The sequence below is a fragment of the Lissotriton vulgaris genome, chromosome 3_1 (assembly GCF_964263255.1).
Source record: "Lissotriton vulgaris chromosome 3_1, aLisVul1.2, whole genome shotgun sequence".
Taxonomy (NCBI): domain Eukaryota; kingdom Metazoa; phylum Chordata; class Amphibia; order Caudata; family Salamandridae; genus Lissotriton; species Lissotriton vulgaris.
In genome coordinates this window covers 761,767,491-761,784,956 of record NC_141689.1, presented here as the reverse complement: position 1 = coordinate 761,784,956, position 17,466 = coordinate 761,767,491, and positions in this window count along the sequence as shown.

The following is a 17,466-nucleotide window of genomic DNA, read 5'->3' as shown; positions in this document are numbered from 1 at the left end:
GCCAGTGGGGTATTCCGACCAGCACCCACGCCGTGAGGGGAACGGCCCGAGCAGACAAGGAAAGCCGTGAGGGGAACGGCGGTAGTTCCCATCGGGGAACTACAATACCCAGCAGCCCCGGGACACGCGCACGAGGGAGGAGGCATCAGCGCGAACGGAGGCGCATATCAGCTCGCACTCTCGGCGAGCCAGTGGGAGGCCAAAGCAAGCCTCACCTGCACAGTCCGTGGCAGGGGGCCAGTGGGGTATTCCGACCAGCACCCACGCCGTGAGGGGAACGGCCCGAGCAGACAAGGAAAGCCGTGAGGGGAACGGCGGTAGTTCCCATCGGGGAACTACAATACCCAGCAGCCCCGGGACACGCGCACGAGGGAGGAGGCATCAGCGCGAACGGAGGCGCATAACAGCTCGCACTCTCGGCGAGCCAGTGGGAGGCCAAAGCAAGCCTCACCTGCACAGTCCGTGGCAGGGGGCCAGTGGGGTATTCCGACCAGCACCCACGCCGTGAGGGGAACGGCCCGAGCAGACAAGGAAAGCCGTGAGGGGAACGGCGGTAGTTCCCATCGGGGAACTACAATACCCAGCAGCCCCGGGACACGCGCACGAGGGAGGAGGCATCAGCGCGAACGGAGGCGCATAACAGCTCGCACTCTCGGCGAGCCAGTGGGAGGCCAAAGCAAGCCTCACCTGCACAGTCCGTGGCAGGGGGCCAGTGGGGTATTCCGACCAGCACCCACGCCGTGAGGGGAACGGCCCGAGCAGACAAGGAAAGCCGTGAGGGGAACGGCGGTAGTTCCCATCGGGGAACTACAATACCCAGCAGCCCCGGGACACGCGCACGAGGGAGGAGGCATCAGCGCGAACGGAGGCGCATAACAGCTCGCACTCTCGGCGAGCCAGTGGGAGGCCAAAGCAAGCCTCACCTGCACAGTCCGTGGCAGGGGGCCAGTGGGGTATTCCGACCAGCACCCACGCCGTGAGGGGAACGGCCCGAGCAGACAAGGAAAGCCGTGAGGGGAACGGCGGTAGTTCCCATCGGGGAACTACAATACCCAGCAGCCCCGGGACACGCGCACGAGGGAGGAGGCATCAGCGCGAACGGAGGCGCATAACAGCTCGCACTCTCAACTCGCCACGCGAGTCGCGCGCGGGAGAAGCCCGGGACAAGGGCGGGCCCTCTGTGGCCCTCAGAGGCACAAAGAGGACGGGACGGGCCACCACCCTTGGCTCCATCACAGGATAAGGTACAGTCAGGTTTCTATCCCCTTAACCTCCATCGCTTTGACCTAATTACTCTTGTCTTCCGGTTCCAGACTATGTCCATCTGGGAAGAGCTGAACGCCCTGTGCGGCACTAACTATATCCCGGATACATCAACCCCCCCCATAGTGGCCAGAGACACTGATCTTGTACTTTTCTCTCCCCAGGCATCTCCCGATATAACCCTCCCTCTATTCAATAACTGCAGCTCCTCTCTACTTGCCCCCAACCCAGCCTTATCTACGTTGGAAAAAGCTGATAATGACTCTGTATCCCCCCTGCAAGTGACCCTTCTGGCCCAAATTGAGCGACTGTTCATCACTGCTCTATCTCCACTGGTAGCAAAAATACATGACTTGGGGGACAGGCTGACCAGGATCGAAAAAACTGTAAGTGGGTCATATCCACTAATTGGAAATACTGTTATACCCACACGTTCTACCCCCTCTAACATCCACCATAACACCCGGGAAAGGTCTATGAACAACGCTCCCAGGACACTTCAAACTTGCAACTCCCCTCTGACACCACCCATTCATACTGGGAAAAAAGCTACTTGTAAACTTGAACACGCCCCACATAGAACTAATTTGATCCCCCGAGAAAGAAGAAATCGTATTGATCTACCCCCAGAAGCTGCCCCATACGTCACTGTTCTCTCTGGGGTCCCTCCTCTCAGTCCGGGCAAACGTGAGCTACACCAGGACCTACTGAACAAAGCCATTTTTTGGCTCAAAAACAATAGACCTTTACCACCTACGCTAGACGGTGGGATAATGAGCGTCAGAAGGGTGGGATGGCTTGGTCATCTACCCAAAAATGTTTCGGGGGACTTGATCTTAATTAAATTTAAATACAGGAACATTGCCCCCTATTTGAGATCTACCAAACCCAAACTTGGAGATGGTTCCATCTGTATCTGGGACCTGCACGATTTCTATCCTGGTCCCCGAGCACCGAATCACCATAACACCGGGTGAAATAGGGGGGATTCTCTGTACCTTGGGTTATTATTTTGAATAGTAGATTTGTTTGTTAAATCATCTTAGTTGGATTCAAATCAATTCCTATTTTAATTATGAAATGTTATGTTGAGATATTCTTGTATGAAATGTACTTCATTTTGCTGCTTTTATGGTTTTAAACTCAAAAGCCGAATAAAGCTTATTTTGATCCTTTGACAATATCATTATTGAGGAAAAAATTAATGACAATGAAACTAGAACAAATATGTGATTGCCAGAACCTCACCTAATAAATTAGTTCTGCAACCCATAAAAAGGCTAATACCATTGATGTAATATTCATCAATACTGATTTTCCTTTCACAAGAAGACCAAATACCACTGGATTAGTCCAAACATTAAACCATTCCCTTCTACTCTAACAAAACATCTTTTAGAAACAAGTCTAATCCAGATCCATTAAAATTTGGAAAAGATCCCTGTTGGACTTCTATTGCACTGACAAGTGTACCTGCATACCAGGTATTGGCAGGCGGGGGGTCATACTGGACTCAGCTATTTCTGCAGGGTCATCCTCAAACCTTTTACCTTCACCCTCCTAGTTTCTGAACCTGTTTTTGTTGGCCTTTAGGACTCTGCACACTTTACCATTGCCAACCACTGCCAAAGTGGTTCTGCTCTCTCCATTAAACATGGTAAAACCTGCTACCACACAACTGCATGCTTAATTCACTTATAAGTCAGGTGGTTAAATTACATTCTAGTAGTAGGCCTGCAGCACGTATTGTGCCACCCACTTAACCCCTTCGATGCGGATGACAAAACCAGCTCGTCATGGGCGTTACCTGCGCTACGTGGATGACGAGCTGGCTTTGTCACAAACCGCGCGATTTTCAAATTTCAGCGCACAGCGGGAAAACCCGCTAGCGCGGTAGAGGTTAAGTAGCCTTTTTAAACATATCTCAGGCCTGCCATTGCAGCCTTTGTGTGGAGTTTTAAACTGTCATTTTAACCAGCAAAAATAAACCTTTTGCCAGGCTCAAATCTTCCTTTGTAAAACATTCAGTCACCTCTAGAGCAGGCGCTGAACAGCTCAAAAGGCAGGATGCAGTGCACTTAACATGTTGGACATGTGCTTCCAAGGTGTACATATCTTATTAGTGAAACATTTCTAAATTAGTTTTTCATTACTAAAAGGACTACCATTCCCATAGCTTAACATGGGTTACCTTATTACTTTCAATTGGGAGCAGGGTGACAGCTCAATTTTGGTGTCTAAATAATTATAATTTAAAGACCTCTTTATTTTAAAGTCAGATTTTAAGTCACAATTCTGAAAATACCACTTTTAGAAAGCCTGGATTTCGTCCCTGGGTCACATGACTAGTTGTAGCTTGAAGTTGGTTATTTGAGATTGCTCCCAGACAGTGAGACAAAGGAAAGATACGTATTGGCAGGGTGGTACTTTGGCCCACTTAATGAGGGGGAGACTATGTCCCCTATTACACTTGCACCTCACAAAGGTTCTGCCTAAGCACTATCACAAAGGGTTTGTCACTAGTCTTGTGTACCCAGACAGGTTGGGGGCAGGGCAGGTCAGGGAAGAAGAGGATGCCTGAAGCCTCAGAGGGGTGTAAACCTACAGAACCTTCTCCTACTTAGAAGTGGACACCAGGTATGAATACTGGACCCTCTGACCCAACTCTCCAGTACATAGCTGGACCTGTAGAAGGACTGCTGTGCTTCTGTGCTGCAAGAATGACTGCCGCTGTGCTGCCCTACTGTGCTCCCCTGTTGCCCTCCTCCCTGAGTAACAAGGACTTGACCCATATCTTGAACCCAGGACTCAAATGGCTCTATCGCTGACCTCCTGATCAGAAGCCTCAGGAATAGAACAGGCTTCCTCCATCTCTGCCAGCTGTGAGTCCTGCTCTCCCAAGTGGTGCCCACCCCAGTCGTGCACCCTTGGAAGTAGGACTGAAGGTGCTCAGTCAGCTCAACTGTGGGGCCAGCAGAACTGACACATCGTGATGCATCCAGAGACACCAAATCATAGCTGCTGCATGGGTCATCGCATCACTAAACTGCCAGATTTCTCACAATGCCCTAAAGAATATTCCTATACAACAACTCTCATAATAACTTAGAGCAATTACACAGAACATAGAATGCAGACACAAAGAATCCCATTGAACCCCTCAAACTTACTTATTGAACTGACCAGAAACCTTGGCAAAACATTTCCAATCTGACCCATAAGTCAGTCTGATAAACACCTCACTGTGAGGAATGTGCACTGTCTGCAGGGTCACTCCAGCTTTTTGCCTTATGCTGCTGAAGCAGTTTGTGTTGGCCATAGGACTCTGTGCACTTTAAACCTGCTAAGCTGTGTTAAACTGCTTGTGCTTGCCCCTAAACATGTTAAAATTGGTATGCACCTGATTGGCATATTTAATTTACTAGTAAGTCCCTGATATATGGTATTACATGAACCCAGGGCCTGTAAATTAAAATGGACTACAGCACTTGTTGTTCCACCCACTAAAGTATCACTATATAGATCCCCAGCCTACCCCAGCAGACTGTGTGCAGTTTAAACTGCCATTTCGAGCTAGCAAAATGTACCTACTTCTGTTGTGTGCCCCAATGTACATAGGTAGCTATACAACATTGTACCTACATTTGGCCTTCTTTACACTGCATCACAGTTCTAGCACTGACCTTTTACCCAGCAATGTGCTGAATAACTGTCAATCAGTTTCTTGGAAACTAGCTTAATTTATTATGCATGAGGATTCTTAGAAACATCCCTGCACATGACGTACGTAACAGCATGAATATATTCTGTGTAAAATGTCTAGTCATCTTCATCCTAGGGCGTAAGAACTACTTTGCATAATCCCAGTTATTGTTCTATGCTCATTTGCAGAATCATATTTACAACACATCGATTATGTAAGGAGCCCATAGGCTATCTTTATGGTATAAAAGACCCATACCAACACTAGAAAATCAGAGAAGCTTCATGCTGACACTAGACAGTGAGGTCCCAGCCTGCCGAAGCTCCAGCAGGCAGTGGTCTGACATCCCTTGCGGGGTGTCCAACTCAAGACCAAGATGGGGTCCTTCATTCTCCCATCAGGTTGTGGCGTTGGCTCTTTCCTAGGAGAATCTTGGCTTTACACCCACATACATGCTAGGTACACTTAGGTTTGCAGCTTAGTAGTACTCTTGCTTACTGTCATGTATCTAAATGCCTGCATATATTCACTGTTTTAGCACCATGGTAGAATTCTACCTTTTATTTACTCTGTTGCTGCTTGTAATCTTACACATCTGTTTCTGTCTCATGGTTGTCGCAGCACACATGTTTTATACTAGAATGGCGTTGGTTCAATAAATGCTTATTGAAAACGTCCCTGTCATTTATTCTGTGTATTTCTCTGAGAACAAGGGCCATATGTATCAAGCCTTTTGCGATTTGTTAAGGCCAAAATTCGCAGAATTTCGGCCTTAGCGAATCGCAAACGGCCTTTTTACCGATTTTGGAATGTATTAAAAATTAGCAAACTAAGGAATCGCAAAAAATTGCGATTCCTTATTTTGCTTAAGCATTTAAGGAATCGCAATTTTACGATTCCTTAAATGCTATGTATGAAGCTTTACAAAATTGCGATTTCAGGTTTAGAAATCGCAAATTACCACCAACTTGTAGTTGGTGGTAATTTGCGATTTCTTGTAAATATGCACAATTGTGCATTTGTGAGGGTGGCATATGACGCACATACATGCCCATTGGGCATGTATGTGCGCCATATGCACACACATGTAATTTACAGGGGTGCAGCAGGCTGTCCTTGAGACACCCCTGCACCCTTGAAATAATTCTCAAATTGCGATTAGCAAATTGCGAATTCGCAATTTGAGAATTATTTCGCAATCATTCCTATGGGCCTCCTGGCCCATAGGAATGCATTGGAAATTATTCCTTAATTGCGAATTCGCAAAATGCGAATTCGCAAATAAGGAAGATTAAGGAATCACTAAAAATAAGCGAATTTCTTCATACATACCATTTTGCGATTCCTAAATAGCGATTCCTTAAAAATCGCTATTTAGGAATCGCAAAAGGGTTTGTTGATACATATGGCCCCAAGTGAGCAAGATTGACTGAACAGAAAGTACAGTACTGTTTCCACAATCCCTGAAATAACAAGGGTTGTCATGTTCGATAGTTGCCAGAAACGATTTGCTCCTTGGTAAGGTTAGGGGCTTATGATGGCACTGTGAGCTAGCTTGTCTCAAGGCTGACATATCCTTTGGGGGTGTCTGGAATCAGTCTGGACAGCAATCCCTTAGTTTATTTTGTCTAAACATGCAGATCCTATGTACATGACACTTCCAGACCTAAACCTTCCTTTTCAAGACCAATAAGTCACTGCTAAGGTAGGCCCTAAATTCCTATAGAGCCAAGTGCATAGTATTTAAAAAGAATATTTAACATTTTACATGTCCTGACAGTGAAAAACCACCAGTTGTTTTCACTGAAGCAACACTAGCTCTCTTATAAGAAAACACTAGGTTACACTATAACAACCAATAAAAAGTTATTTCATTTCAAATTTCGAAGAAGTTAGCAGAATGATTCAAGGACTCATTGTATTAGTAATTTAAAATCAACCTAATGGTCAAATCTGTTTTTACGTTACTATATTAGAAATGGCATTTTTAGAATTTTGACCTTTCTCTCCCTAAGCCAAAGGGTCTTTCCGCTTGTGTCTAGTGTCACCGGACGGCTAAATCGATCCTCTGTGGTGAGATGCGTACAGCCCCCAAACAGTGAACAAGAGGCTTGAATGTGGAGAGGTGTTTTTCCTTCTTTAGCAAGATTACCTGTTGCACCATGCATAGCCTTTTCCAGAGCTTCAAATGATGCCTACCCAGTCACGGGAAGATGTTGCTCACAAATAGGCCTGCATCTCTTTGTCTTCCTAGTCAGCTTTGCTCTAAACACAGTGGGAGGGGGATCTGCCCCAGAACCAGTTTAGAGGAGGTCATGCAAAGTTGATTACGGTCACTCCTCCGAACTTTTACCTCATTGGTTAGGTAATTGGGCAGAGTTTTCCTCCCACCCACAGGCCGGCATTGGGCATATATGGGGAACCCCTAGATCCACTTCAGAAAACTCTTGGACCTATGAAGAATAAGAAGAAGGACCACCCTGCTGTCTGAAGAACCTGAATGAAGACTGTTCCTTCCTTCAACAACCTTCAAGAGACCTCTCTCTCAGCAGTTAACTAGTTCCAATTGGACCTGCCCTGGACCCTGCTGCTGGCCTCTATTGGAGTTAGTCCTGATCCCCAAGTGGTGCTTGCCAGGTCCTGGATCCTTGGTTAGTGTTAAAGTATTCTTCACCTGGCCAAAACTGCAAAAATTGAGGCTAAGAAACGTCTTTCCAATTGTTCCTCCAGATAACAATGGCGAGACAGGGACCTTCATTGAGCCAAAGTCATTGATTTTGAATAGCCTGTTGGATTCAACTTGATGGCTTGTCCCACTGAAGTTTGAACATAGAGGGGTTTATCTGGATCAGCGCCAAGCAGCATCCCATCAATTCCGATGCCTTCCTGGGTACGCATGAAAGATAATTTCCCAAATATTTGCAGGCTTGTGTTGGAACAATTTACTCTCTGTACAGAGTCCATGAGCCTTTCTTATTAATTTTCCTGACACTGAACATTGAATTGGTCATTTCGATGTTGACTTAATAAGACTGTATCCTATGCATATTGCAATATTGGTAACAGTTGGGTGCCCAGTTTTGGGGGTTTACTGGAATATCATTTAAAAAATTGAAAAGATCTGCAGTGAATACATTGAACAGAACATGGGCCAGCATGCAGCCCTGTTTAAGGCCATGAGATGTGTGAATTGTACTTGAAATGGAGCCCCAATTTCCTATTTTACTTGAACATAAGTGTTACTATAGAGTAATTTGATCGCATTTAGCAAGGGAGCAGGAATCAGCACTATGTACTAAGAGGTCAGTTCTCAAAAACCCAATTTGTAGTCCGCTGCAATTTGATCTACTTCATGAATATTATTGAGGTAGGTCACAAATTGTGACCTACTGTCAATCACAGCCATGAGAAGGAGAGTGCCCTCCTGAGGTCAGCAGACCACCATGTCTGTGATTGCTTATAAATAAAGTATTTGTTTTAGAGTAAAATAAGATGCACTTAAAAAAAAATTAAGTTTAGGTAATATTTTTTTAATTTTATTTTTTTAGACTATGTAGTGACCCAACAATAAACTTTTCTTTTGTTAACATTCAAAAAGGGAAAGGGATCTCCTTTGTGAATGGGTTACCACTGCATTTGTATAGTTTGTAAAATATTAACCTTTTCAACGCGGCGCGAATTCGGCCGTGGCACGGGTGGGGCTAAGGGGTGGGCGTGGCGCTCCCTTACTCATGATGGCGTGGAGCTGTCATGAGTCACGGGCGGCGTGTGCTCATGACGGCGTGGAGTTGTCATGAGAATGGAAAGGGTTAATGTTTTGCAACTGAATTTTGGTTCCAAATATTAAATACAACCCAATTAAGAATTGATATTTGGAAAGGATGCCCAAAACATTACCCTTCCAAATACCTGTTTGGTTATGGGTCGCAAACTCAAAATGCAATTCGGTACTGTATTATGGAATCATATTCGTACATAACAAAAAGTCGTTTTTGCGGTTGCAAACTGTCTGAATTTGCGAATCAGACCTTTGACAAATACAGTAAACCTTCATACATCTGGCCCTAAGTGTGTGTGAAATTAATTCAACACAAGGCTCAGGTACATGTAGATTGATTGAAATCAGTGAAATATATTTACGCCCCAGATCATGCTTTAATATGAAAAAAGCTCAGCGTAGACAATCATGTTAAAACTGTCAGGTCAGTTCCAAAATGATTTATTCTGGCATCCGATAATTACACTTTATCGGACTTTTTGGAGTACATGGTCATGTATAAGTATCCAAAAAGCCAGATCAGATGGGTGGTTTGCCAGAACGGTATTCTGCCAAGTTGACATGGTCATATTTCTTTAATCAAGTACTTTGAAGCACACTGAAATTATATAAAGGCGTAAGGTCAGACAAGAACAACTGAAGCAACCATTAAGTTCTCTAAGAAATCGTACTTAAACAACAAATTCAATACAAGATGCTCTTTGACTTTTTTTGTTTCTTTGTAAAATGACAGCCTTGCTTTCAGACCTAGCATTCTCTGCAGGACTTGTGCCCAATCACACTCTTCCCACTGGTACTCTATAGAACTGAAACAATCCGAAACCACAAAATCAGAGGCTGGAGACCAAGCAGCAAAAATACGTTTCCTGTAGTTCAAAAGAGAATTGTGCCAACATTAAAGCATCCAGAAAGGATATTCTAGCTGCCAAAAAGTTTTACTTGTGACATGAAGTTTTTTATAGCAACTAATCCCCTTGCAGCACATTTTAAACGTTTTAAACCACATCTCTCCCTCCCTGAAATCTCTTAAATGGCTCTGCCTCACCCACAATGTCCTACACTAGGAAACAAATGGGCCTGGCATCTAAATCAGTAAAGGCTGACCAGACAATAACTTTCAGGAGCCCCAACATCCTGCTTCTTATTCTGTGAAAGAAATACAAACAAAAAGCCCACTCACGCAACTTTTCTGGCAAAGATCCCAAAATCTAGAACTCCATCCCAATTCACAACAGAACAAACCCTTCCTTCATGAACTTCAAAAGACAACTAAAGGATTTTCTCCTCAACCAACGCCTTAACCCCCCCACAGACTCCAAGTGCCAGCCCTGATCCTGACCTTTCTCGACTTACAATGGACTACTTGTATACTACTGTTCACTTGCCACCCTTCGAACTCAGTACCATATATAAATATATATATATATTGTGTACATGTCTGTAAATAGCTTGCTACCACTCCAAGTCCATACCATATAATATATGCCATCTGACTCGAACCTATCCATACGTCTGCTCTTAAAAGCGCGTTGATACTCTCGAGTCTTGCCAGCGCAGCACTATATCAAACTCAATAAATAAATTAAAAAATTAAGGCGAGGCAAAGCGAGGCAAGCCTATGGCCTTCCTGGTCTCCATTTAAGCCACAAAAGAGCTGCTCCTAACGGAAAAAACAAAACAAAAGTGATCTAAGTGTAAATGTTCCTTAATTTAAACTATTGGCATCTTACAAAAAGTGTAAGACTGGTCTTACACACCACCTGGTGTCATGCTTCATCATTGACCAGTCCTCGCCCTCCAAAACTCGGTTTGATGGAGGGCGGGCATGCACCTGACGACAGGGATGCAAATCCTGGTCTCCACCCTGTGACTTCAACAAAGTGCACTGTGACATTTTTATTGATCAATTATTCACTGTGTTGAGAATGTCACACAACAATGGTCGACTACTACTTGGATGGTTGTTCCCAGCAGGTAAAGTGAAGGCCTGTTAATGCCAGTACCTATTGTTTAGACTGTTGTGTTCCACAGGGATCGGTGCTGTCGCCAGCTTGCATTCAATATATGCTGGAGGCACAGTATTAAAATGATGACACCTTGAACTATATTACATTTTCCAGGCCAAAAGCCTGCCTTTTATCGTGACTTATTTCTTCAAAATTCGACATGATTATCAATAGTCTTATCACACTATCACAAACATTCAACGTTCCATTTCAACAACCTGAGAAAGATACACATTTGGTGTCATTTTTTACCCTAATGCCAGTTAAGTACCTCAGATAACAGGGATGGTCAGCAGCTGCTATTTGTAAATGAAACAACTGAAGCCTCAGTTGCACCCTATTGTCCCAACATAACCAGGCTATGGTGGTTGGAGCCAGGATCAATTACAGGTTAGAATATATATAAAGTTCTTCCTGTCTTGGCTGAGTTGGAGCTAGACTCGAGCGCAGCACGAGCACTTCACCGCTTGGGTAAGGGTTTTCCCTTGAATGTAATTTCGCGCTCTGTTATGGATTCAGTATTGGAACAAGGGGGTTGAGGGAGACTGTTACTGGAGAGAGGCTGTACCTCCGGCTGCGTCCATACTTTCCTGCTGTACGTGGGTTTAAGCTACTATTAAAGTTACTTGCTATCATCTCGGTCTGGACCTTCAATACAACATAACAATGGTGACGATGGCTGCAGCTTAAACGCAAGAAAAGAACCCACGCAAGAATTCTTCAAGGATCAAGTCGTGCAGTTTTGTTTAAAATTGTGCCTTTGGAAAAAAAAGTAAGGATTACAGCATTTCTTAAGGGAAGACAATTTCGGATCCCAAGTAAGTCACAATCATTCATTTATTCGGCTTGTAACGTTATTTCCTGCCTTAACGGAAAAGGACAAGATTCATACTTAAATTATTGACTTTAACGTACATGGCTTATAGAATTCAGTAAATGTGAACAAGTTCTTTGAAACTTGTTGCGGTACCTCTATCCATCGTTAATGTAGCCACGGAAGAACTTCAACTTAAGCCTACGCCACGCAACCTTGCGACAGTGTAACGCCGTCACGCACTACGTTGTTAGGTCCTAACAACGTAACAACAGTTAGGAGGTCGCGCTAGGTCCCGCAATGTGACTCCATTTTGAAATCGGAAGTGGGTCATTTTTTCCAATTACTCTGACGTTTACTTCAGCAAGTTATACAATATCCGATCATCCCCGATTTCACAAGGTTTTCTAGCACTTCATATCTTCCCAGTGATACGCACACTGCGTGTCAATTTACACACGGCAGAACATCAGCATTTACAACTGTGACATGCACACAGCGTGCCGATCGAGGTACTTACAATGTTTTCATACGCTACATTTTTTTTTCTATCTGCTATACACACACTGCGTGTTAACGCACACAAAGCAAAGCTTCAGTGTTTACAACTGTGACAAGCACACAGCGTGCCAATCAAGGTACCTCTCTTTATTTGTTTTTATTATTATACCGGATTTTAATTATTATTACTGTTCTACATTTACAATGCCACTTCCAGGATTGTCTTTTACATCTTTTATTTCTTTCCAAGCGTGATTGGCTAAAATGGCAAGGACAACTATGAACTTGCCCGCACCACAGGCCTTCTTGGTTAAAGATTGCGAAGTATCTAGCCAGAGATGGGAAGAGTGGAGGGATTATTTAATTAATGACCTAAACACATTTGAAAGCAAAGAACTGCCTCCGGAAAGGAAAAAAAAATCCTTTTACATTGTTCAGCTCCTGGTGGTCTGAGGGTTTATAATAGAATCGAGAAGAAAACCTTAGCAGGTAGTGAAGTAAATGTTTTCATCCAGGCTATTGCTGATCGTAATGCCTATTTCCCCCAACAGTGTGCAAAGCTGTACACGGATTTAATTTTTACCATAGAAAACAAGAACCGTACAAAAAGGTAGAAGATTATATCGCCTATCTTAGAAGACTAGCTTTATCTTGCAAATTTGATACTTTTGAGTAAGAACTGATTCGCGACCAACTCGTTATGCACTGTAACAACCAGAATCTACAAGATAAACTTTGGATTAATGGTGACGCCAGTCTACGGGAAATTTCAGCCAATATCAGCAAAGCTGAATTAACATCCAGATGTGGTAAAACTGTTATAAACAAAGCTAAAATTGACAACAGCGACAAAATGGTTAAAGTTGTAAGAGTTTCCAATCAGAACAATTCTGAAGAGATAAAAACGAAACCAACTTTTAAAGGGAAAAGTCAATCTAAAGAACGTACTATCAAAGTTCCAGATTTGAAAGGAGGGTGTTATTGTTGTGGTAACTCTTCACACCTAGCCAATGACAGAAAATGCCTAGCTTTAGGCCAGAAATGCGCTTACTGTAAAATGACTGGCAATTTTGAGCAAGCTTTTAGAAATTCTAAACTGTTAAATGCGTAGTTGATGAATTTGAGGAGGATGATGATGGGGAGACTCTTAATGAAGTAACATTAATGGCTGATTCTGGTTCACCTTATACTATTGTTAATAGAAACAAGTGGGAGGAATTGTTCAGTCCTAGAATTGACCACAATCTTGATAAGCCAGATGTGCACCCGCTGGGCTATACAGGCGAACCCATAGACCTTTTAGGGTTCCGCAAACTCAAGTTCGAGTTTAAAGGAAGGGCAACCTTATGTAAATTGTATGTTTCAAAAGCAGGACCCTGTGTTCAAGGCTAAATTTTAAGTTTTCTGCACAGCTTTTAGACTTTGTTTATGATGTTGTGTACGTCCCCTGTTTGGGCAACAGAATCACGGATTTCTTAAGCAGGAGTCCCTTCTCTGTTGTGGACAGTACTGATAATGATAGGAATGGTTTGTTGCCAATATCTTCAGTAGTGAGCTAGTGAGAATACCCTATAATGAGTGGGTCAAGTATATTTCTCTTTACCATGTGATACACGATATGTGCAAATTTGTCCAAAAAGGCTAGTCAGGAAAATCCAATCGAGACGAGGCCCTCACCCTGTTTTGGGAAGTCAGGAATTACCTTTCTCTTGAAAATTATTTACTACTAAGAGGAGGCAAATTAATTCCCCCTAGGGTTTTTCGTGACAAAGTTATCCACCTTTGCCACGAGGGTCACCTATGTATTGTTAAGACAAAATGCAGAATTAAACAATCCTATTGGTGGCCTGGTGTTGACAAGGACATTGAGAGAGTCTTACGAGAATGTGTTGATTGTGTCAATTCAGACAAGTGTTCAACCACTTGCAAAACCATGCTACATCCCATTGTTATCGCTAATATGCCATGGGAGAGAGTTGGCATTGATATATTCGGTCCTGTCAAAGCCATTGATGGTATGCAAAAATACATTATGGTAGTGGTAGATCATTTCTCAAAGTGGCCTGAGTACAAAATTGTGGAAAAGGTTGACACAAAAAACATGTTGCACTTCTTGGAAGAAGTTTTTAGTCTGGAAGGTCTTCCCAAAGACCTAATTTCTGATAATGGAGGGCAATTTGTGGGAGACTGTTTTAAAAAAGTTCATAAAAGACACTGGTATTATTCACAGAAAAACCTTCAGTATATCATCCAGAAGGAAATGGTAGCGTGGAACGCTTCAACAGAGTTATAAAAGGTATTATTGAACTTTCAAACAGTAATAACAAAGATTGGCAGGATGCTTTGAGGAAAACAGTTTGTGCGTATAGAGTTACTAAATGTTAATCTTCTGGTTATTCTCCTCTTGAACTAATGATAGGACGACCCCCACGCACTAAAGACAACATCGGTCGGCTAAGTTGCACCAAAATGATTACTTGGTCGGTCTGTTAAAAATGTCAAAGAAACTCTAGGAGACAATCAAAAACATTGGGTTGATAAGAAGGGAAGAAGTGTTGCACTAGAAGTTGGTGACATTGTCAAAGTAAAGGACGGGAGAATTGTACTTAAAGGTGACAATAAGTATTCTGCACCCCTCAAAGTTATCAAGGTTCTGTGCAATTCCGCCCTGTTGAGTGATGGAAGGGTGTGGAATGCTAGCAGGATTGCTTTATTCAGAGGTCATTTCAATGCACAACGATAAATGAAGAGTTATGATTGGATTGACGATACTGATGATACCTGTGTTACTTCTTAACCCATTGACATGCCTGACGAACCTTGTTGCAGTGGGGAACCCTCAATTTGTGAAACACTTAGTGGAAAGCTTGGTTCTTCCATTGTACAGAATGATACTGATTTAAACAAAGGTCATGCTATTGCTCCCTATTCAAAACGTGTTTGTAACAAACCAAGAAAGTTTGAGGATTATGTTACACATATTTTTGGTTAGCTTGCTCATCACTAGTTTCGTGTGGTGTCACTGCTCTTCATATTTTTGGTTTGTTTTGTTTGTTGTTTTATTGTAGGGAAGGAGGAGTGTTGTGTCTCGAGCTGAGCTGGAGCTAGACTCAAGCGCAGCACGAGCACTTCACCGCTTGGGTAAGTGTTTTCCCTTGAATGTAATTTCGCGCTCTGTTAAGGATTCAGTATTGGAACAAGGGGGTTGAGGGAGACTGTTAACGGAGACAGGCTGTACCTCCGGCTGCGTCCATACTTTCCTGCTGTACGTGGGTTTAAGCTACTATTAAAGTTACTTGCTATCATCTCGGTCTGGACCTTCAATATAACATAACAATGGTGACGATGGCTGCAGCTTAAAGCCAAGAAAAGAACCCACGCAAGAATTCTTCAAGGATCAAGTCGTGCAGTTTTGTTTAAAATTGTGCCTTTGGAAAAAAAAGTAAGGATTACAGCATTTCTTAAGGGAAGATAATTTCGGATCCCAAGTAAGTCACAATCATTCATTTATTCGGCTTGTAACGTTATTTCCTGCCTTAACGGAAAAGGAAAAGATTCATACTTAAATTATTGACTTTAATGTACATGGCTTATACAATTCAGTAAGTGTGAACAAGTTCCCTGAAATTTGTTGCGGTACCTCTATCCATCGTCCATGTAGCCACGGAAGAACATCAACTTAAGCCTACGTCACGCAACCTTGCGACTGTGTAACGCCGTCACGCACTACGTTGTTAGGTCCTAACAACGTAACAACAGTTAGGAGGTCGCGCTAGGTCCCGCAATGTGACTCCATTTTGAAATCGGAAGTGGGTTATTTTTTCCAATTACTCTGACGTTTACTTCAGCAAGTTATTCAATATCCGATCATCCCCGATTTCACAAGGTTTTCTAGCACTTCATATCTTCCCAGTGATACGCACACTGCGTGTCAATTTACACACGGCAGGACATCAGCATTTACAACTGTGACATGCACACAGCGTGCCGATCGAGGTACTTACAATGTTTTCATACGCTACATTTTTTTTTCTATCTGCTATACACACACTGCGTGTTAACGCACACAAAGCAAAGCTTCAGTGTTTACAACTGTGACAAGCACACAGCGTGCCAATCAAGGTACCTCTCTTTATTTGTTTTTATTATTATACCGGATTTTAATTATTATTACTGTTCTACATTTACAATGCCACTTCCAGGATTGTCTTTTACATCTTTTATTTCTTTCCAAGCGTGATTGGCAAAAATGGCAAGGACAACTATGAATTTGCCCGCACCATAGGCCTTCTTGGTTAAAGATTGCGAAGTATCTAAGCCAGAGATGGGAAGAGTGGAGGGATTATTTAATTAATGACCTAAACACATTTGAAAGCAAAGAACTGCCTCCGGAAAGGAAAAAAAAATCCTTTTACATTGTTCAGCTCCTGGTGGTCTGAGAGTTTATAATAGAATCGAGAAGAAAACCTTAGCAGGTAGTGAAGTAAATGTTTTCATCTAGGCTATTGCTGATCGTAATGCCTATTTCCCCCAACAGTGTGCAAAGCTGTACACAGATTTAATTTTTATCATAGAAAACAAGAACCGTACAAAAAGGTAGAAGATTATATCGCCTATCTTAGAAGACTAGCTTTATCTTGCAAATTTGGTACTTTTGAGTAAGAACTGATTCGCGACCAACTCGTTATGCACTGTAACAACCAGAATCTGCAAGATAAACTTTGGATTAATGGTGACGCCAGTCTACGGGAAATTTCAGCCAATATCAGCAAAGCTGAATTAACATCCAGATGTGGTAAAACTGTTATAAACAAAGCTAAAATTGACAACAGCGACTAAATGGGGAAAGTTGTAAGAGTTTCCAATCAGAACAATTCTGAAGAGATAAAAACGAAACCAACTTTTAAAGGGAAAAGTCAATCTAAAGAACGTACTATCAAAGTTCTAGATTTGAAAGGAGGGTGTTATCGTTGTGGTAACTCTTCACACCTAGCCAATGCCAGAAAATGCCTAGCTTTAGGCCAGAAATGCGCTTACTGTAAAATGACTGGCCATTTTGTGCAAGCTTTTAGAAATTCTAAACTGTTAAATGCGTAGTTGATGAATTTGAGGAGGATGATGATGGGGAGACTCTTAATGAAGTAACATTAATGGCTGATTCTGGTTCACCTTATACTATTGTTAATAGAAACAAGTGGGAGGAATTGTTCAGTCCTAGAATTGGCCACAATCTTGATAAGCCAGATGTGCACCCGCTGGGCTATACAGGCGAATCCATAGACCTTTTAGGGTTCCGCAAACTCAAGTTCGAGTTTAAAGGAAGGGCAACCTTATGTAAATTGTATGTTTCAAAAGCAGGACCCTGTGTTCAAGGCTACATTTTAAGTTTTCTGCACAGCTT